The sequence below is a fragment of the Apodemus sylvaticus genome, chromosome 8, assembly GCF_947179515.1.
Source record: "Apodemus sylvaticus chromosome 8, mApoSyl1.1, whole genome shotgun sequence".
NCBI classification, from domain to species: Eukaryota; Metazoa; Chordata; class Mammalia; order Rodentia; family Muridae; genus Apodemus; species Apodemus sylvaticus.
Window position 1 is genome coordinate 46,228,159 of NC_067479.1, and position 22,044 is coordinate 46,250,202.

The following is a 22,044-nucleotide window of genomic DNA, read 5'->3' on the forward strand; positions in this document are numbered from 1 at the left end:
ATAAGGAAGGTGCAAAAACCCACAGAACTGAAATTCATAAGTACAAAGGCCCTATAACACTAAAACAAAATGAAAAAACAAACAAAAAACAAAACAAAAAACAGACAAAAGCATTTGGAGAATAAGAACCTTCAAAAATGCCTCTAAGTTTGGTTTGTGTTGGCCAGGTGCTGCTAGTCTTAGAACATAGCCTTAGAGTGTTTTGTATATCCAGTGAAAGTCTGTTGGAGCAGTTATCAATAGAAGATAAACTCATTTTTATATAGCTCTTATTTGGCATAGTTAACTTTCAATAATATTTCACTTGTCTGTCTCTGTCTCTATCTCTCTGTCTCTGTCTCTCGTTCTCTCTCTCTCTCTCTCTCTCTCTCTCTGTGTATGTGTGTGTGTGTGTGTGTATGTGTGTGTGTCTTTGCTGTTTACTGGTATAAAACACAGGTCAGTTTCAATTATCAATACAAATCTGTCTTATAATTATCTCTCTCTCATTTTTTTTTTTGTTTTATCATAAGACACTGTATTCCATGCTTGTACTCTGACAGTAATGTGTTACTAAACAGAAACTCATAACTTGATTTTTAACATAGGGCTTTCAAATATGCTTACATCAATTCACAAAATGTATCTCTGAATGCCACATCCAACCGCATGTGCTATTTACCAGTAGCACTTGGTTGTATTTCAAAGTTAACTTTTGAATGTTTAGTTCAAATTTAGGGTAATCTGACAAACATTTCTTTTTCATTTTGAAATGTCAAAATACTTGAATAAAAAAAAAGTATCAGCTTTTAGAAGGGTTTAATCATTGTGACCATGAACTATTCTGATAGTTATGAGCAGGATGAAATTCTAAAAGACTTTTGAAAACTTAGTAAAAGGAAATATGTAAAGAGGCCTGTTTAAATATTTTGTATCTACCTAAATAACTTTAAATGACATCTGATTTTTCTCAACATAGCTTCATTGTGTTTGTTGCAGGAGTGTGCATAAATGGGCAGAGACCATAGGGTGGTTTGGACGTGTTTGTCTGTCACTTATCTTTCTTGTCCTATGTTAAGGGTCTTTTTTCTTTAAAAGAATCATACTGAAACTACCATTTCAGTATGATTCTTTTAAAGAAATTAGACAACTGGAAATTGTCATTTATGGTATACATTTATACTTTCATCAATGAGAAAATTATTTAACTATGCATGATCATATATGTATTCAAGTATACTTTATTTACTACTATGTGTCCTAGACCTATAGCATCTTAGGTAGGGGCTTACCTAGTGTCTTAGTCAGAGTTTCTATTTCTGCACAAACATCATGACCAAGAAGCACGTTGGGGAGGAAAGGGTTTATTGAGCTTACACTTCCACACAGCTGTTGATCACCAAAGGAAGTCAGAACTGGAACTCAAGCAGATCAGGAAGGAGGAGCTGATGCAGAGGCCATGGAGGGAGGTTACTCATTGGCTTGCTTCCCCTGGATTGCTCAACCTGATCTCTGTCCAAGAGCACCAGCCCAGGGATGATACCACCCACAAGGGGCCCTCCCCCCTGATCACTAATTGAGAAAATGCCCCCCAGCTGGATCTCATGGAGGCACTTCCCCAACTGAAGCTCCTTTCTCTGTGATAACTGCAGCCTGTGTCAAGTTGACACACAAAACCAGCCAGTACACCTAGCATGTATGAATCTCCGAGTTTCATTCCAGCTCTGCATAAAATAAGTAGTTGTTATACCGCTGTAACCCTAACCTTCTCAGATGGAAAGAAGATGGAAAGCCACCCTCAGCTATATAACAATAAACGTAAGGCTAGCCTGGAATTCATGCCTTAAAAGAACAAGAAGGACAACAAAAGGATTATGTACACAATAATAACATTCCCAGAAAATTGCAGTATTGTACTTGTTTGTCACTTGTCATAGCCTCAGAGTTGTTTGGCACTGGGCCACCTCAGTTTGCTCACACAGAGTACTGGGCAAACCTGTGACAGGTAAGCTAAAACTTATACCAAGCTTTACAATTTCCGTTATAGATAGATGGCTAATGCTTTGTCATGCAGTTTGTAGAGTGAATTACAGAGCAAGGAATTCCTCAAGGTGAGAGACTGCACAGTAGCCACAAAACTCCTACAGGACAATGTATAGGGTTGCTTAATGTTGCCTTTTAACCCACCTTCTGAATGCCGCAAGTTCTTTGGTTGTCTTCCATGCCACTTGAAGGTGTCCAGGGATGTCTGTCTTTGTTTAAAAATCATGACAATTACAATTAAATCAATTAGATTTTCCAGCTCTTGTTAAAATTCAACATTTTTCCTTGGACTACTGGTGAAGCTCACAGTTGTATCCTCTGATAATCACAAACTCTGAGATGTCTTTCTTAGGAAGTGCAAACCCCTATGCAAAAACTTACAATAGAAGTCACTGAAGACAATGTACCAGTAAGAGGGGGGAATTTACCTACACAAAAATCATATCTAGAGCACACACTATTCCTCTTAAGTACTTTTACAATAAAATTTCAGAATATTCTTGACTTTTTAATAGTAAAACATGAAGAAAATTAATAGTTTTTTTTTTCTGCAACATCTTTCTAATTATCAGAACCATGATGCCAGAAAACAGGCTAAAATTTAGAAGGATCAAAACAGCCGTGGAGTGAGGAACTTCTGAAGTCAATACAGATTCCTTCTGATCATGCACAAAGGAAATGCAGTACATTATCTTACTGGAACATGTTTGTGCAATTGTGGTAAAGTGACTATAAGAATAGTTCTATTGAGAATTAATTTTGAAAAAGCCCTTAGCAGTAAGGCTCAGCAAAACTGGCATGGCTTATTAATCCCTTTGTAGGGTATATTTCTTATACTCTTGGTCTATTTTTGATAGTTTCTCATTTTGAAGCCTAGTTCTAATCAAATCTTCTCAGACAACAGAATTTTGAATAAATACACCATCTTTTTTTTCAAATGTATTTAACCCTAAGTACCTTGAAATGAAGTTTACTTCAGTTCTTTATATTGTTTTCATGGGAATATTGTCTTTATATATAGAAAGGTAAATTCCTATTGCATTCTTGTGCCTTATTAATCTTCAAAGAAGCCATGCTGATATGCACTGTGACAGAGGAGTCTGGAATAGATACTTTCTATTCAACATCTGTTGAATGGAACTGTTTTTGTTGTTGTTGTTGTTGTTGTTGTTGTTTTTTACATGTCACTCCATTGTTCCAAATGGTCTTAATCTATTTTGCCACTGGGAATCATTATTTTTCTAAAGGGTGTGAATTAATCAGCTATGGAGCTTACATGTATGTCTCTCTCATAATTTGCTTGCATCTTGGATAATCTGAACCACTGAGTTTACTGCACCCTCCTACTATGTGAGCTCCCTCTGGCAACTGCTGTGCAAAAATCAAAAATTCAAAAACCATTTTCATTCTCCAGAATTTCTGAAGCTCCTTGGGTCATCCAGTAACTTTCCCACAGATTTTCCTCTTGGCTTCAACTTGAAGGTAGGACTTCAGGAGCTCTATGTCTTAACCGAATGACACACTGAGTTTTCCAGATGCATTTAGAGTCCTCTTCCTTAAGCCTGGCACCGGAAAAGAGCACACACTGCTCCTACTGAGCATGCCTTGCTGTATCAGCCCCAGAAAGCTGTCTTTAGGCACTTTCATTATTTAAAGTCCTGATAAGTTTGCTCAGCCAGGACTCACAGTATTTTCTTGTTAAGCAGCCTTCTAGCGTGCTGTCGAGCCATTTGGCAGTTACCTTCTTTCAGACTCATTAGTTTTTCCTCTAGGTCACTCATTTGCAGATTTGAGTTTCTCGGGGTGAAAAATAGCTTCCACATTATGCTTGAGAAAGGCCAATGTCTCTTTGAACTGATGCTTCAAAGGGCCTCAGCAAATGGATATCATAGCATATGCTCAGCCCATGCTCAGTGTAGAGCTCAAAAAACAAAATTTAGTTTGACTAAATGACCATTGATCTAAGAAGACAACTTTGCTTTGGTTATACTATTAACAGATTGTAAAAGCAGAGCAGAGAGAGACTAGAGTGATCAAACACTTTAGTTTATCTAGGACTTCGATTTCTTTCAAATGGGCTTTCAGGGCTAAAATTCAAGTAGTCTTGAACAAACATGAGCAGGCTGTCCTAATTTTTGACTTTCCACTGAGTCAGTTTCCCTTCCTATCCGTTCTTATAAGTGCATTTATAGGAAAAATTAGTAAGTAAGCTAATGTATATTTTCCTTCCACTAATTATACTATTTAACAATATTGTTATTTGCAACCATTTCAAAAGCTACTTAGAAACTTGGAGAGAGGTCTCTTTTGATAAGGGAACTTGCTGCTCTACCAAAAAGAGTTTAGTTCAAATCTTTGTACCCACATAGCAAGCCAGGCTTGCTCTTTGACACATCTTTAACAGTGTGTGGGAGATGAAGACACCTTAGGGAAAAAGTAATCCCAGGTTCAGGATTCAGGCAGAGATATCACTCAAAAGAATAAAGCAGAACGTATTAGAGGACACCTGAGACCCACTCCATAAATATATAAAATAGTGTACATACCCAACATACCCACACAAATCATTTATGCATCAAGCACATACAGACTACACACAGACATACACACACACATACACACAAATAATTACAAATAAAATTGTTTCTAAGTGTGGAGAAGGCATTGTTATGGTCAGACTTTGACCATAACAATGTGTATTGTGGGCCCATATTTCTTCAAAGTTTAGTCTCTGATTTGTGGTTCTATCTCTGTTGTTTGATGGGTCCTGATTCATTAGCTTAGGTTGATAGTAATTAGGCTTAAGGTTTTACCTGCCCCTACTTTCATTCATGCTTTCTTTCATGCTCTACAAACACATGAATAACTGTGCCCATATGTCCCTAGCAACATAGTCTGGGCTGCAAATGTTTCCCCCACAAGTTATTTCTGTCATATATACTGCCATGGCAACAGAAAAGCAACAAATACAGACATGTGTGTTAACAGTACATTCTAACCATTCTATATACTAGTGTACACAAATGCAGTATAATCCAGGTTGACCTACCAAGTAGGAATCTTTTCTGTTATTTGGATCAGCTTCTAAAGTCCATGGCAGAAGAGATAAGGGCTTGTTTGAACATTGGTTCAATAAAAATTAATTAATTAATTAATTAATTAATTACCTGGATCTTTTATGGGCTTTAAGTTTTGGCAATATAAAGTAAACATTTAATTCTCCCCATCCCTGGTGCTTCAAGGTATACTTGTGCATTATAAACAAAAATAGATTCTACAGGTGAAGCTTAGGCAATAAAAAGGAAGGCAACATCTGTGTCAAAGGAAACACTAAGAAAGTTAAGTCTGTATTGTTTGACCTGAAAACTATCACAGCTTGTTTGAATTACACTGCCACCTGTCACAACTGTGCTTGAAATTCTCCTAAAACAGTAGGAGTTTGTCACATAAACGGGATGTGCAGGACTTAAATTATTGCAGACCATGAGGCCACCACCAATGAATGTGAAAGTTTTCAAAGCAGAAATGACAGGGCTTGTGTGTTCTGAAGTCAAGTAATATTCCCTGTGGGCAGCTTCCCAGCACTCCCACAGTTCGATGCAGCATTAAAATAACATCATCACCATTGCTCTTAAGCCAAGGTGACCAGTGTGGACAAGCAAGACTGAATTCAGAAACACTCACTTTGCATAAGCCACTTGCTAATTAATAGTACACAACTTTACTGTGTCATTTCTCAGGGTGGGTGTTAATAGGTGAGCAACTCAAAGTATAATCTGAGAAATTGTATGGCAGATTTGTTTCTCATAAATATATTAGCTGGCTTATTACAACTTCTAGTAGAGGCTGTAATTTTACAACATAAGAAACTGCATGTTGGTTGAAGGATTACCTTGTCCTCTGATCCAGTTTCAAAATACCTAAAAACAAAAGGGGAAAAGAAGAGGCAGAAGAAGCAGAAGTGAGCAGAGGAACAGGAAGAGGAAAAGGAGGAGGAAGAGGGAGAGAGAGAAAACAAAGAAAGAAAATTTGCAGAGCAGTGAAGAAAAATGTTTACTTTTTTACTTTTGGAGTCTGTTCATTCTTTCTCAAATATTGAAAACTAGGAAGATAAAAATAACTTGCATATGCCTAGAACTATTATCAAACCAAGAGAACCTGTTGTTGTTGATGTCGAATGCTTACTCCATGTCTAAGTTTTTAAAATGTTTGGTTTTCAAGGTCAACTTCTAGTAGTCTCCCAGTAGACCTTTCTGTCCTCAATCTTTTGCTACCTTGTCTTCCCAGCTGGATTTCTCATTCAAATCTCTCCCTACTGGGTACTTTCCCCTCCTGCATTCCTCAGTCCAGTCTTTCTACTTGGATGCCTAACTTCATGCTTAATTATACATTGAACTTCCTGACTTGAGCTAGCCTCTAAAATGCTCTTTTATATATCTAAGCCCAAAGCCGGTTTTCTGTATTTTAAAATGAGTCCAGTTTACCTATTGAAGTTGCACCCTTTCCAATATTTTCTTATTTTCATAATGTTTGTTGCAGCATCTCTCATTTCAAAAACAATTTTAATTGGTAAAATTGTTAAATCCAAGAAATTTTATGCAATATTATACACATAACCTGTATATACAGACACATTCTGAAATTGCCTATAAATTCATCAAATAGAAAAGGCCTGTTTATATATTTATGCCAAATCTTTCCATCATATGTGTGACTTTTCCTTTATTATTTTTGATTGGTATTATCCAAGATGATAGGAACCCTACTGTCAACAACTAATTTAAGCCATCTGTGCTTTGAGATAATTTCTAGCTTACCCAATTAGACCTAAAAGGACAAAGAACTTGCCCTATGATTTTCACATCTGAACAGACTGAAGACTAGAAGTGTATGCCTTTGATCTAGATATATGTCTATCACTTTGACTTCATGTGAATTACAAGGAAGTGGTGTAGTTATGGATTTCAGAATCTGTGGGAAAGCCCTTCCCAAAATGTGCAACTGGTTAGGGTTCTGCATCATCTCCTTCTGGAGATGCAGAAGAGCAGCTTTCAGTTCTTGTGCATATTTGTAGAACAGCAGGTATGTGGGATTATCCCCCTTTGTGACTCCTTTGCTAATTCAATCTGGGAGGTCAGTGGGAGCAGAGACTTCAAACAGGGGTGTTAGTAGACCTTGTGACTACATTCCCTCAATAAATTACACAAGGACTGCTTGTTAGTAGGCAGATCAACTTTACTTAGGATGATTGAAAGCTTATAAAATTTTAGGGGACTGAGGGTAGGGACATCCAGGATGGGCAAAGCCCAATCATTGGGGACTTTAAGGTACCTGGAATGTCTCATAAGCATAGGAAAGCATTTCAGGAATCTCAGTTTCTAATAGAAGTTTTGTCCTGAGAAAGGAAGTTGATCCTATAAACTAATTGAGGCTAAGTGACATTCCTCAGGTAAAGGCATATTTGTGTGTTTAGAATAACCCAGAGAAGATCAGAAGAGGAGAAAATGCACTAAGCAAGGGAGGTCTCAGAAAGCTATCCAATCAATGGTAGACTTTGACCTTAATTATCAGTTTTCCCACATAAATAGGCAGCAGGTGTGGAGAATTCGTATCGGGGTTGTTCTTACTATTTCAACTGGCAAGAATCAGTAGTGTAACCCAGACATCATCGTTAACACAGGTGAATTGCTACCCTTCATTGTTGTTTTCTATAAGGGCTTTTGGTTTTCTTCAATCTAACACATGCTGATAAATACTCTCACTTAGATTCTTCTTTATAATTTTGAGGTCATGTTTCATGGACAGAAAGAAAAGAACAGTCCTCTCCACTCCATGTTTCTAATCCTAGTCTGAAAAGTGCCAGAGACAACAAGTAAAGGATTGGATCCATTAATGTAAAGCATACACAGTTGGAGAGCAGATCTGCCAGCACAATGAGTGCTAGGGCAATCAAACATGGTAGCATCACATGCCTGATTTCAAAATCAAAAAATAGAAAGCCAGGTAGACCATATTTCTTGCTTCCAAACTTCAACTGTAGAGAATATGTGATCTTAATGTGCACTGGACATAGAAATCACTTTTTAAAATGTTAACTTTGTTGTTTCTAAGGGATCTGAACTGAAATGATTAAGAGAAAAGCCACATGTATTTTGTTCCTGGGTCAAATGATTGTATGTTGATCAATAGCACGTGCTGCATAGTTTTGAAAGAGCTGAAACACTTTATGAAATACTATGGAATTATTCTTCATAAGTAACAAAGCATGGAGAAGAAATACTATAGAGGAAGTAGGAAAAAGAGGAGATCATTCCTTATGCAAACATCAAAATCTACAGGGAATATTTGCAAGATATTAGTTACTTGATATTTGTTTTTTTTAATGCTTGTATGATTTAGGAAGGTTGGCTAGCAGATTATTCACTGCCTACTCTTTGAATTTTGAACTGTGTGATATGCCAGTTTATTGAAACATAATTGAATGTAGAATGAAAGATGCTTACACATCAATCTCAAACATCATATTCTGATCTAGCTGCTTCCCATCTCTCCTCTTCATTTCCTAGCATCTCTGTGGCATTTGCTTTTCAAGCTTGCTATAATACTGTCTTATGCAATTGTTCTTTCTAGGAAAATGTCACATTTCATCACACTGAATCTCCAGAGTTTGTATAAAATTCAAGGATTAAAGGTGTATTAGCATTTTGTTTCACATTCCTAATTATTTATTTACACTGGTTAGCCAGATATTTTATGAGATTATTCTTTTTGTGAGGATGCAAGTTCTTTATAGAACTTGAATTTAAGGTGAACCCACATCTGACCTTAGAGTCTATGTCCTTGAGGTTAGAGAAGAACAAGTAAGAGTTTTCTGGAATACGATAAGGAAGTCAGGAAGACACAGATACAGTGCCAATTAGGTGGCAACAACATGGGAGAATGAGGCAGAGTTTTTCAGAAGGCAGTATATTCTTTGAATCAGCATTCAATATATGGTACAGTTTCTCCCATAGCCAGGATACATAGGTCCAGGAATCAAGGGTTGGAAAAGGGAATAGCACCACTCACTATCACTCCTAGTGACCCTCTAGGAAAATTTTTGCTTCCTGTCCCCACAACTTTAGGTTCTTCTGGCCTAGAAGTTTTGGTTCCAGAAGGGGGAGTGCTCCTACCAGGAGCCTCAACAAACATTCCATTGAACTGGAAGCTCCGACTTTCCGCTGGCCATTTTGGGCTTCTAATGCCCTTAAACCAACAGGCTAAGAAAGGAATAACAGTGTTAGGAAGGGTGATAGATCCAGATTACCATGGGGAAATTGGATTGCCTCTTCACAATGGAGATAATAAACAGGATTATGTCTGGAGATCCCCTAGGGCATTTCTTAGTACTACCATGTCCTGTGATTGAAGTCAATGGGAAACTACAACAGCCTAATCCAAGCAGGATGACAAAGGATGAGCCATCAGGAATGAAGGTATGGATCAATCCTCCAGGAAAAGAGACAAGACCTGCTGAGGTGCTTGCCGAAGGTGAAGGAAATACAGAATGGGTAGCAGAGGAAGGTAGTTATAAATACCAGCTAAGGCCATGTAACAAGTTGCAGAAACAAGGATTATAAGTAATATGAATGCTTCTATCTTATTTTGTTAAGGATATATTTGTCTTGCTTCCAGTTCCTTTAATATCAATTGGTATTGAAACATTAACGAATATTCCCCACACTGACCCATTGTAAATTTACAAATGTGTTTGTCATTGTATGAGGAATAGTTATATCATGTATTCATGATCTTGTTATTATTTCATGTGGACATAAGATATTATTTCTGTCAAGCTGACAAGGGGTGGATTGTAGTGGCTATTCCTGGTTGTCAACTTGACTCTATCTGGAATAAACTACAATCAAGAATTGGAAGGCTCGCTTATGATCCTAATCCAGAGGCTCAGAGATACAAGTTTCTGACCTGGATATTGGCATGGAGATCTTGAAACATAGTGGCTATGAATTCCAGAAGATTAAGACAAGGAGATCTCTGAGTTCAAGATCATCTGGGTTTAAACGTATGGTAGTACACGCCTTTAATCTGGGCCAGACCCTCTGCTGGAGACCTACAGCCTTTAGTCTGGGCTACACCCAGATTAAAGGACATTATAAGAAGGAAGACTCACTCACTCTTCTTTGCCTGCTTGCCTTGTGGGACTGAGCAACTGCTAGATCCTTGGACTTTCATCCACAGCTGCTGCTGACCATTGTTGGGGAGTTGGACTACAGACTGTAAGTCATTGACAAATTCCCTAACTATATAGAGACTGCCTATATGTTCTGTGACTCTAGAGAACCCAGACTAATACAGAGGGCTCATGCCAAGGCATCCTGTCCCCCTGAGGGACCAGCCACACGATAGTACACCATAGAATAGGGTTTATTTAGGGCATGGAGAGGGGAGTTAAGAGAGGGGAGTTAGCAGAAACGGAGAAAGACAGAGAGAAGGAGAGAGTAGAGAAGTAGAGGTTAGCCATGACCACATAGAGAGCAGGGGAAGGAATGGGGGAAAGGAAGAGCCCAAGAGTGCATGAGAGGCAAGAATAAGAGATTAAGGAAAACAAGAGAGAAGAAGAGAAGGAGGAGGAAGCAAGCATCCCCTTTTATAATGGGCCAGGCCTACCTGTCTCTTGCCTGGTAATTGTGGGGAAGAACAAACCTGGCTGTTGCCAGGTAACTGTGGGGGTGGAGTCCAGAGAGAATACCAACAGTTGTTCCATTTGAAAGAGGCAGAAATCAAAACCAAAATCTATGATTCATTAAAATATTTTTTAGAGGGGCAGGGAATTTTGCCTGTTCTTTGGCCCATCACTGATAAGAATTACCCACCTGGGCCATCAGTTAACTACAGGGAATTGGAAACAATGTTCTATTTTACATAACTGGCATGTTGCAGCTGCTTTATTGGGCATCTGGGTTTTTTGTTTTGTTTTGTTTTTCCAGAAAGGGCAAGAATGTTCATGAGAGACCTTACAAATTGTGTATGGTGAGAAGTGGGGAAATCAAGGCTTTTTCTTTCAGGTTTGCCCTGAAATGTAAATGGCAGTACAAAAGCACAGACACATTGTGCTTTGAAGAAGTGATGGGTATTAACCCCTCACTGGGTAGGAAACATTTGAGCTCAGACAAAAAGACTATGACCAAAAAGAATATATATTTCAAAATGAAGGCCACAGTAAAAAAAAAAAAATGAAGTTAACAAACGTTGTGTCTAATCAGAGAGTAGTGAATGAATTCATACACTAACTGGTATGGTAATGTTGAAATATAATTGGGTCTATAGAAAACTAATGAGGAAATCACCGGGAAAATACAGGAAGTTCTTGAGGGCTGGGTGTGGTTTGTATTACCTATTCAGGTAGTCATGTCAACCACGAGAGCTTTAGTTGGATCTCAAAGAGGAAAAGACAGTATTCATAGTCATCTGTTAAATATTTACTTAAACCAAATTATAGAGGGCACAAGACAAGGCAGGAAGATCATTCAGGAAATTGCCATCTTTAATGCAGAGCTGAGAAGTGAAGCTAATCTCAGGAGCAGGGATGGCATGGTTACAACAGAAGAGTTGGAGGGGCTCAAAAGCTCAAGTCTCCAGGAACATAAACAGCCTCAATGAGTAATTCTCTACTCCATTCTGAGTAATGGGTTATCATTTTTTTGTTCTCTGGAATAGTTGAATCTAAATCCACATTCATATCCATTTAAGTCAAGAGTAAATTTCTCTGAGTTCCATGTTGGAAATAATTAAGAAATTCAGCTCCTTTTGTTTCAAGGGAAAAATATTTTCTCTTTTCTTTTAACTAAATATTTTCTTTATTTACATTTCAAATGTTATCCCCTTTCCTTTTTTTTTTTTTTGCTCCAAAAGTGTTTATTTAGATACAAAAAGGGCCTTAAGCTTCATTAGTGTCAAGTGAGACCCTTCTCACAAAACCATGGTGAAGCCCAACTACCATTGTAATCTCTTCATGGCGTTAAGGTTTATCCATCCATTACTTCAGCAGGAGGAGAGACACAGAACCCTCAAGACTGTCTTACGATGAGGAGGCTATACAGGGCATTCAGCCCCCAGTGCCCACCTGTCTTTATACAAATGCCTATGCTTCCTCTTTAACCTACTCCATACTTGAGGGCAGGGAGGGAAGGAGGGAGAGAGGGAACCAATCACAACCGGTCTAAGGAATGGACAGGTTTTATAATGGCTGCCCAAACTACAGATCTGATGAAGCAGACCCCATATCCCACCCTTCCTCCCCCTGCTCACCAACCCACCCACTCCTGCTTCCCTGTCCTGGCATTCTCCTATACTGGGGCACTGAATCTTCTCAGGACCAAGGTTCTCTCCTCCCACTGATGACCAACAAGGCCATTTCTCTGCTACATATGCAGCTGGAGCCATGGGTCCCTTCATGTGTTCTCTTTGGTTGGTGGTTTAGTTCCTGGGAGCTCTGGGATATTGATTGGTTCATATTGTTCCTCTTATGGGGCTGCAAACCCCTTCAGGTCCTTCAGTCCTTTCTCTAGCTCCTCCATTGGGGAACTTGTGCTCAGTCTAAATGGTTGGCTGAGAGCATCTCCCTATGTATATGTCAGGCACTGGCAAAGCCTCTCAGGAGACAGCTATATCAGGCTCCTGTCAGCAAGTACTTGTTGGCATTCACAATAGTGTCTGGGTTTGGTGACTGTATATGGGATGGAACCCCAAGTGGGTCAGTCTCTGAATGGCCTTTCCTTCAGTCTCTGTGCCAACCCAGATGTCCCTCAACAGAGGAATAGATACAGAAAATGTGGTACATTTACACAATGGAATACTATTCAGCAAGTAAAAACAACAAATTTGCAAAATTCTTAGGCAAACGGATGGAACTAGAAAATATCATCCTGAGTGACATAACTGAATCACAAAAGAACACACATAGAATGCACTCACTGATAAGTGGATATTATCACCAAAGCTCTGAATGTGCAAGATACAATTCAAAGACCACATGGAGCTCAAGAAGAAGGAAGACCAAAGTGTGGATACTTTGGTTCATCTTAGAAGGAGGAACAAAATATCCATGGGAGAAGATACAGAGACAAGGGATGGAGTTTAAAGGTGGATTGTTCTCCAATAGGTTTTTGACAGGAGAAACAGCATCATCATCATCATCATCATCAACAACAACAACCAAACAACAACAATAATAAAAAAAATGTTTTCAGATATCCCCACGTGGAGGTTTAAAGAAGAATGTCTCTTATAGCTTCATATATTTGAATAGTTCATCCCAAGTTCTTATAACTCTCTGGGAATAAGGAGTTGTGCACTTATTTGAGGAGCTGTTGCCTAGTTGGAGGAGGTGTGTCAGTAGAGGTAGAGTTTAGGTTTCAAAAGCCCATGCCAGGATGTCTCTCCCTCTCTATCTGATGCATATGGATAGAGATATAAAGCTCTCAGCTACTGCTTCAGTGGAATGTGTGCTGTTAAGCTCTCAGCCATGATAGCAATGAACTGCCCTCTAAAACTGTAAGCAAGCCTTTTTGAAATGGTATCTTTTATAAATGTTGCCTTGTTCATGGTTTCCCTTCACAACAATAGAACAGACATCTCTTAACAGAATGTCAGCCCTGGTCTCACAAATGAATTATTATTTATAAAAGAGAAGCTTGGACTTCTCTTTTGGAGAAGTGGAGTGGAGTGAGTCATTGTGGTTTTGCATATCTGACATTTATTTTTTTCCTACTAAAATTTCACCACTTGAGGTAAAATTCTGATTGATCAGAGAGTGATAGGTTATCATTTTTCTGTTCTCTTTAATGCTTGAATCTAAATTCATATTTATGTCTATTTCAGTTAAGAACAGATTTTTCTGAGTTCAATATTAAAAACACTTAAGTAAGTCAGCTTCTTTTGTTCCAAGGGGTAGATTTTAAAGGTGGATTGCTCTCCTAATGTCTTTTGAAAGTAAAAAATATCTATTCAAATTCAATCAAGCCTCCATTTATATCTGAGGGAGCTCTGGTGATGCATTCCATAAAAGCAGAGAACATCCTTCTACTCTGTGGGACATTTTTTTCATTTCCTCATCTGTCTCTGGTATTTTATTTATCTGTTCGTGAATGGATAATTATTCCCCACAATTTGTGTCTCCTTAATGTTACTGCTTTCTGTTTATCAGTCTTATTTTCCCTTGATTGTTTTCTTATGGTAATAATCAGACAAGAAGTTGATATCCACTTTTCATTTAATTACACTTTTCTTTATCATGCAAATTTCAAGATTAATAATGGCACAGGCTGATAAGAAAAGTCTCTTTAGAGTCTTGGCATTTATACTACATAATGTCATATTGTTTAGACTAAATAATTATATTTTATAGGTAGGTTTGAAATCCTTAGAAAGATTTGAATTATCTTTCCAGCTTAAAAAAATTCTTCTGGGACAAGCTTTAATATACAAGTGGTAAGTAGCAACAGGGTATTGATCAAAATAGTCACAGTGTAAAACAGAGTGGTTTTTCCCCAGTGTATTGAGAACTTTAATGGCTTTATAGTTTGTTTGTTTGCTTGCTTGCTTGCTTCACATGTTTCTGAAAACAGAAATTCTGGTGTTTAAATATCAATCATGACTGATTAATAACTCTAAAACTCAAGTATGCTACTGGTCATTGCAGTTATTAAAATCACATCGCTCTAGAATTAACTGTGTAATAGTAAACATTTCACTTAAAAAATTCTACTTGTGTATATTTGAATCCAAATCTAATAGTAATAGATTGTACAATGTGCCTTTTATATATTTTGAACGGGTAGTATTTGAAGATCACCTGGAAGAACACATGTTTTAGGAAGACACGTGGCAGTGGAGGTAAACATTGATAATTCAGGTATGAAAGAGTATGACCTATAATGGCCTATCTGTTTGTCACATTCAGGTGCAGAGACTGTGTTCTATAATTCATGGAGATGTTCCTTAGGAACGTTGTACACATATATGATGCTGCATTAGAGCACGGATTGTATGTCACTTGATGTTCCCTGGAATAAGAAATTACCAGTGATTAAATTGTTAGAAATAGATCTAGCATTTCTGTGAAAGTCAAAAGGGACCTCACTGCAACCAAACTAAGGGGCTAGCATTACTATTTCCCTTTCCAATGACTCCATGAAGAATGTCTTTCTTTGTTATTTGCAATTTCTGGGATATGTACATCATTTGGTTTGTAGCCTCTTTCTCCATGTTCAGTCTCAATGGAAGAGGAAACTTTTCTCATTCTGCAATATTTTGTCCATTTCTGTAACAATTTGCTTTTAAAGACTCTGAAATGACCCTGAATCTATTTAAATAATTCACAATATTTCCCCCATTGAATATCAACTTATTTAAGGGTCCTTTGTTATGCAACTAACTCTATTAGCAGACACTAGACATTAAAAACATGGCCATCTTTAAGAAGTAGTTTTCTTCCAAATAGATGTGTCTTTCACAAATTGTAAATTAACCTAATTATCAATTTTGTAACTGCACAGAAACTACATAAAAGCTTAATTTGCTTCTCAAGGTACACAGCATTACTAAGATATGTTATTAATCAAATTATACAGAATTCATGAAATAGTGGCAATAAGGAAATAGTGTTTTAAATTATATTTACTAGTTGTCAATCTAGGGAATATGTGATGGATCACTCATGTGGAGGTTAGAGAAAATCTTGTGGGGATCAGTACATTTCACTTTACACAATATGGGTTATTGTGACCAAACTCAGGCCACCAGGTTTAATAATAAGAACTTATTCATGGAGCCATTTGCCTGTCCAGATGTATAATATTTATACTTATTTATTCCATAATTTTCTTATTTTCATCACAATCATTTTTATTGGATATTATCTTTACTTACATTTCACTCGGGATATTATTTTCTAGTTCCATCCATTTGCCTAAGAATTTCATCAATTCATCATTCTTAATAGCTAAGTAAGACTCCATTGTGTAAATGTACCATATTTTCTGTATACATTCTTCTGTTGAAGGACATTTGGGTTCTTTCCAGCTTTTGCCTATTATAAATATGGCTACTATCAACATAGTAGAGCATGTGTCCATATTACATGTTGAAGCACCTTCTGGGTATATGCTCAGAAGTGATATAGCTATATCCTCAGGTAATACTGTGATTAATCAGAATACTCTGATTCTCTGAGGAACCACCAGACTGATTTCCAGAGTGGTTGTACCTGCTTGCAAGTCCTCCCACAATGGAGGAGAGTCCCTCTTTCTACACATCCTTGCCAGCATCTGCTGTCACCTGACTTTTTGATCTTAGCCATTCTGACTTCTGTAGGTGGAATTTCAGGGTTGTTTTGATTTGTATTTCCCTGGTGACTAAGGATGTTGAATATTTCTTTAGGTGCTTCTTGGCCATCCAATGCTCCTCAGTTGAAAATTAAAAACAATGGATTCATGAAATTCTTAGGCAAATGGATGGAACTAGAAAGTGTCATCCTGAGCAAGGTAACCCAGTCACAAAAGAGCGCACATGGTATGCACTCACTAATAAGCGGATGCTAGTCCAAAATCTCAAAATAAACAATTTACAATTCACCCAGCACAGGAAGCTCAAGAAGAAGGACTTAAGTGAGGGTGCTATGGTTCCTTTGAGAAAGGGAACCAAATACTCACAGGAGCAATAAGGGAGGCAATGTGTAGAGCAGAGTCTGAAGTAAAGGGCACCCAGCAAGTGCCCTACCTGGGGATTCATCCTATAAACAGTCACCAAACCCCAACACTAAGACAAGAAGCATGTACCAAAAGGAGCATGCCATGGCTATCTCCAAAAGAGCCCTGCCAGAGCCTTACAAATACAGAGGCAGAAACTAGCAACCAATTAATGGACTGAGCTTGGGGTCCACAACGGAGTATCTGGAGGGTGGTCCGGAGGAGCTGAAGGGGTTTATAACCCCATGGGAAGAACAATGACTTTGGACACCCAGATACCCCAAGACTCCCAGGGACTAAACCATCAACCAAGGGGTCCACATAGTTCCAGCCAAAACTGTGGCAGAGGAATGCTTTGTTAGGCATCAGTGGGAGGAGTGGTCTTTGGTCAGGTAAAGGCTCAATAGAGGCTCCAATAAAGGGAAAAGGACAGCGGGGGGTGGGGGGGTGGAGGTGGGAGTTTGTCGGGTAGAGGGGCATATACATGGAGGCAAGGGATAGGAGGAGGGGTAAGGAATCGTTGGAGGGGACTTCTGGGAGGGGGAAAATTAGGAAAGGTTTTACCATTGGCAATGTAAATGAAGAAGATACTCAATAAAAAAATGATTAAAAAAAGAAAATTCTTTGTTTAGGTCTGCACCCCATTTTTAATAGGGTTATTTGATTCTCATTTCAAATGTTATTCTCTTTTCTTGTTTCCCATGTGCCCCAACCCCCTATCCCATCCCTCCTCCCCCTGTTTCTATGAGGGTGCTCCTCCAAATATCCACCCACTCCTGCCTCCCAACCTTGGCATTCCCTGCAACTGGGGCATCGAGCTTTCAAAGGACAAAGGGTCTCTCCTCCTTTTGATATCCAATAAGGCCATCCTCTGGTACACATGTAACTGGAGCCATGGGTCCCTCCATGTGTACTCTTTGGTTGGTAGTTTAATCCCTGACAGCTCTGGGGGAGGGGGATATGGTTGGTTGATATTGTTTTTCTTCCTATGAGTTGCAAACTCCTTCAGCTCCTTCAGTCCTTACTCTAACTCCTCCATTGGGGCCCCTTTGCTCAGTGCAATGTTTGGCTGTGAGCATCTGCATTTTTAAGCCTCTGGCATAGCCTCTCAGGAAACAGATATATTAGGCTGTCAGCATGAATTTCTTGGCATCCACGAAAGCATCTGTGTTTGGCGACTGTTTATGGGATGGATCCCCAGGCGGGGCAGTTTCTGGATGGTCTCTCGTTCAGTCTCTGCTCCATACTTTGTCTCTGTATTTGCTCCTGTGTGCATTTTGGTCTACCCTCTAAGAAGGACTGAAGCACCCACACTTTGGTCTACCTTCTTCTTGAGCTTCATGTGGTCTGTGAATTGAATCTTGAGTATTCCAAGCATTTTGGCTAATATCCACTTATTAGTGAGTACGTACCATGTGTGTTCTTTTGTGATTGGGACTGCAAAGCTTCTGTAAGGCAAAGGACACTGTCAATAGGACAAAATGGCAACCAACAGATTGAGAAAAGATCTTTACAAATCCTACATCTGATAGAAGGCTAATATCCAATGCATACAAAGAACTCAAGAAGTTAGACTCCAGAGAATCAAATAAGCATATTAAAATGGCATATAGAGCTAAATAAATTAATTCCAACTGAGGAATATTGAATGGCCAAGAAACACCTAAATAACTGTTCAACATTCTTAGTCAACAGGGAAATGAATATCAAAACAACCCTGAGATTCTACCTCACACCAGTCAGAATGGCTAAAATCATAATTTTTAATTTTAGTAAATAGATATGTAGTAATGATATATTTAAATATATCTTTCACTGTGGTTAAATATATAAAATAATAAACCATTTCTTTCTATGTAAAAATCATTTACTTATACATAAATATTCTTATTTATAGCATCTCAGTTTCACTCTATGTGGCAAATGGGATGTAAACTCTAGATCTCAGGTTAGCAACACTCCCTTTTTTTTATTGGATATTTTCTTTATTTACATTTCAAATGTTATCCCCTTTCCTGGTTTCCCCTCTGAAAATATCCTATCCCATCCCCCTTCTGCCTGCTCACCAACAAACCCACTCCTTCTTCCCTGTCCTGGCATTCCCCTATACTGGGGCATGGAGCCTTCTCAGGACCAAGGGCCACTCTTCCCTTTGATGTCCAACAAGGCCTCAGCTACATATGTAGCTGGAGCCATGGGTCCCTTTATGTGTACTCTGTGGTTGGTATTTTAGTCACTGGGAGCTCTGGGGTTACTGGTTGGTTCATATTGTTTTTCTTCCTATTGGGATGAAAGTTCCTTCAGCTTCTTGGTTCCATTCTCTAGTTCCTTCATTGGGGACCTTATGCTCAGTCCAATGGTTGGCTGAGAGCACACACCTCAGTATTTGTCATATACTGGCATAGCCTCTCAAGAGGCAGTTATATCAGGCTCCTGTTAGCAACCGTTTGCTGGCATGGACAATAGTGTCTGGGTTTGGTGACTGTTTACAGGATAGAACCCCAGGTGGGGCAGTCTCTGGATGGTCTTTCCTTCAGTCTCTGCTCCACGCTTTGTCTCTGAATCTCCTCCCATGTGTATTTTCCCCCTTCTAAGAAGGACTAGAATATCCATTCTTAGGTGTTTCTTCTTCTTGAGCTTCGTTTGGTCTGTGAAATGTATCTTGGGTATTCCAAGCTTCTGTGCTAATATCCACTTACTAGTGAGTACATATTGTGTATGTTCTTTTGTGATTGGGTTACCTCACTCAGGTTGATATTTTCTAATTCCATCCATTTGCCTAAGAATTTCATGAATTCATTGTTTTTACTAGCTGAGTAGTATTCCATTGTGTAAATGTCCCACATTTTCTGTATCCATTCCTCTTTTGAGAGACATCCCTGTTCTTTCCAGCTTCTATTATAAATAGGGCTGCTATGAATATAGTGGGGCATGTGTCCTTATTGCATATTGCAGCATATTCTGAGTATATACCTAGGAGAAAACACTCCCTCCTTATTTCTCTAGAATTTTTTGTTTTGCTTCAAGGATAATAAATAGCAATGATGATGAAAACTAGAGAAAGAATAATTATAGTTAGGTTATAAGATATTTTATTCAACTCACACTACTATAACAAAATTCTACAGACTTAGGTAGACTGACAAATGACATATCTTACTACTTAATCTTCTGAAAGCTGGAAAGTTCCCTGTCAAGGCTCTAAGAGCATTGGTGATTTGTGAGGTCTTCTTTCTTCTTCAATATTCTGGAGAGTCTGCTCTCACATGTCAGGAAGGAAAGAGTGAATGTAAGAACACCCATCAACTTAATATGTTTTAAGAAGTCTTCATACTTACTTATTCACTTATTCATTCCAAAGCTGACACCTCCTAATATCTGTGCACTGTGGAAATTCAACATGAATACTGGAAGGGAATGCCACCATTCAAGCCAAGTCAGACTGAAGCAAAATATGCTGGGATGGGAAAAAAAATTCATTTTGGAAAAAAGAGCTCTATTAGTTAACAGTGTGAAACTTCACACCCCTGATTTTAAGCTTGTTAATCTACATGCTTGGAGACATTTATGAAATGGAAAGTTACATCTATTCATTAATTTTAAGCAGTCTTGATTTAATAGGAGACAGTCTTTTGGTTTTTATTGTTATGATTGTTGTTGTTGTTGTTTATACTTTCTTTTTTTTAAATTTTATTTGATATATTTTTTATTTACATTTCAAATGATTTCCCCTTTTCAGGTTTCCCACTCCCTGAAAGTCACATAAGCCCCCTTCCCTCCCTCTGTTCTCCCACCCATCCCTTCCCACTTCCCTGTTCTGGTTTTGTCTCATACTGCTACACTGGGACTTTCCAGAACTAGGATTCACTTCTCCGTTCTTCTTGTACCTCATTTGAAGTGTGGATTATGTTTTGCATATTCCAGTTTTCCAAACAAATATCCACTTATTAGTGAGTTCTTACAATGATTGATATTTTGAGACTGGGTTACCTCACTTAGTATGATGTTCTCCAGCTCCATCCATTTGCCTAAGAATTTCATGAATTCATTGTTTCTAATGGCTGAATAGTACTCCATTGTGTAGATATACCACATTTTTTGCATCCATTCTTCTGTTGAGGGATACCTGTGTTCTTTCCAGCTTCTGGCTATTATAAATAGGGCTGCTATAAACATAGTGAAAAATATATCCTTATTACATGCTGGGGAATCCTCTGGGTATATGCATCTAAACAGTCCCATAACCCCTAAAGAAATAGAAGGGGTCATAGAAAGCCTTCCAACCAAAAATAGCCCAGGACCAGATGGCTTCAGTGCAGAATTCTATCAGACATTCAAAGAAGACCTAACACCAATACTCTTCAAACTATTCCACAAAATAGAAATAGAAGGAACACTACCCAATTCTTTCTATGAAGCCACAATTACACTGATACTAAAACCACACAAAGATCCAACACAGAAAGAGAACTTCAGACCAATTTCCCTTATGAACATCGATGCAAAAATACTCAATAAAATTCTTGCCAACCGAATCCAAGAACACATAAAAACGATCATCCACCATGATCAAGTAGGCTTTATCCAAGGGATGCAGGGTTGGTTCAATATATGGAAATCCATCAATGTAATCCACTACATAAACAAACTCAAAGAAAAAAAAACACATGGTCATTTCACTGGATGCTGAAAAAGCATTTGACAAAATTCAGCATCCTTTCATGCTTAAAGTCTTGGAAAGAACAGGAATTCAAGACCCATACCTAAACATAGTAAAAGCAATATACAGCAAACCAGTAGCCAGCATCAAACTAAATGGAGAGAAACTTGGAGCAATCCCACTAAAATCAGGGACTAGACAGGGCTGCACCTTTCTCCTTATCTTTTCAATATTGTACTTGAGGTACTAGCTTGGGCAACTCGACAACATAAGGAGGTCAAAGGGATACAAATTGGAAAGGAAGAAGTCAAACTATCATTATTTGCAGATGATATGGTAGTCTACCTAAGTGACCCAAAAAACTCCACTAGAGAACTCCTACAGCTGATAAACAACTTCAGCAAAGTGGCAGGTTATAAAATCAACTCAAGCAAATCAGTAGCCTTCCTATACTCAAAGGATAAGCAGGCTGAGAAAGAAATTAGGGAAATGACCCCCTGCACAATAGCCACAAACAGTATAAAGTACCTTGGGGTGACTCTTACCAAACATGTGAAAGATCTATATGACAAAAACTTCAAACTCTGAAGAAGGAAATAGAGGAAGACCTCAAAA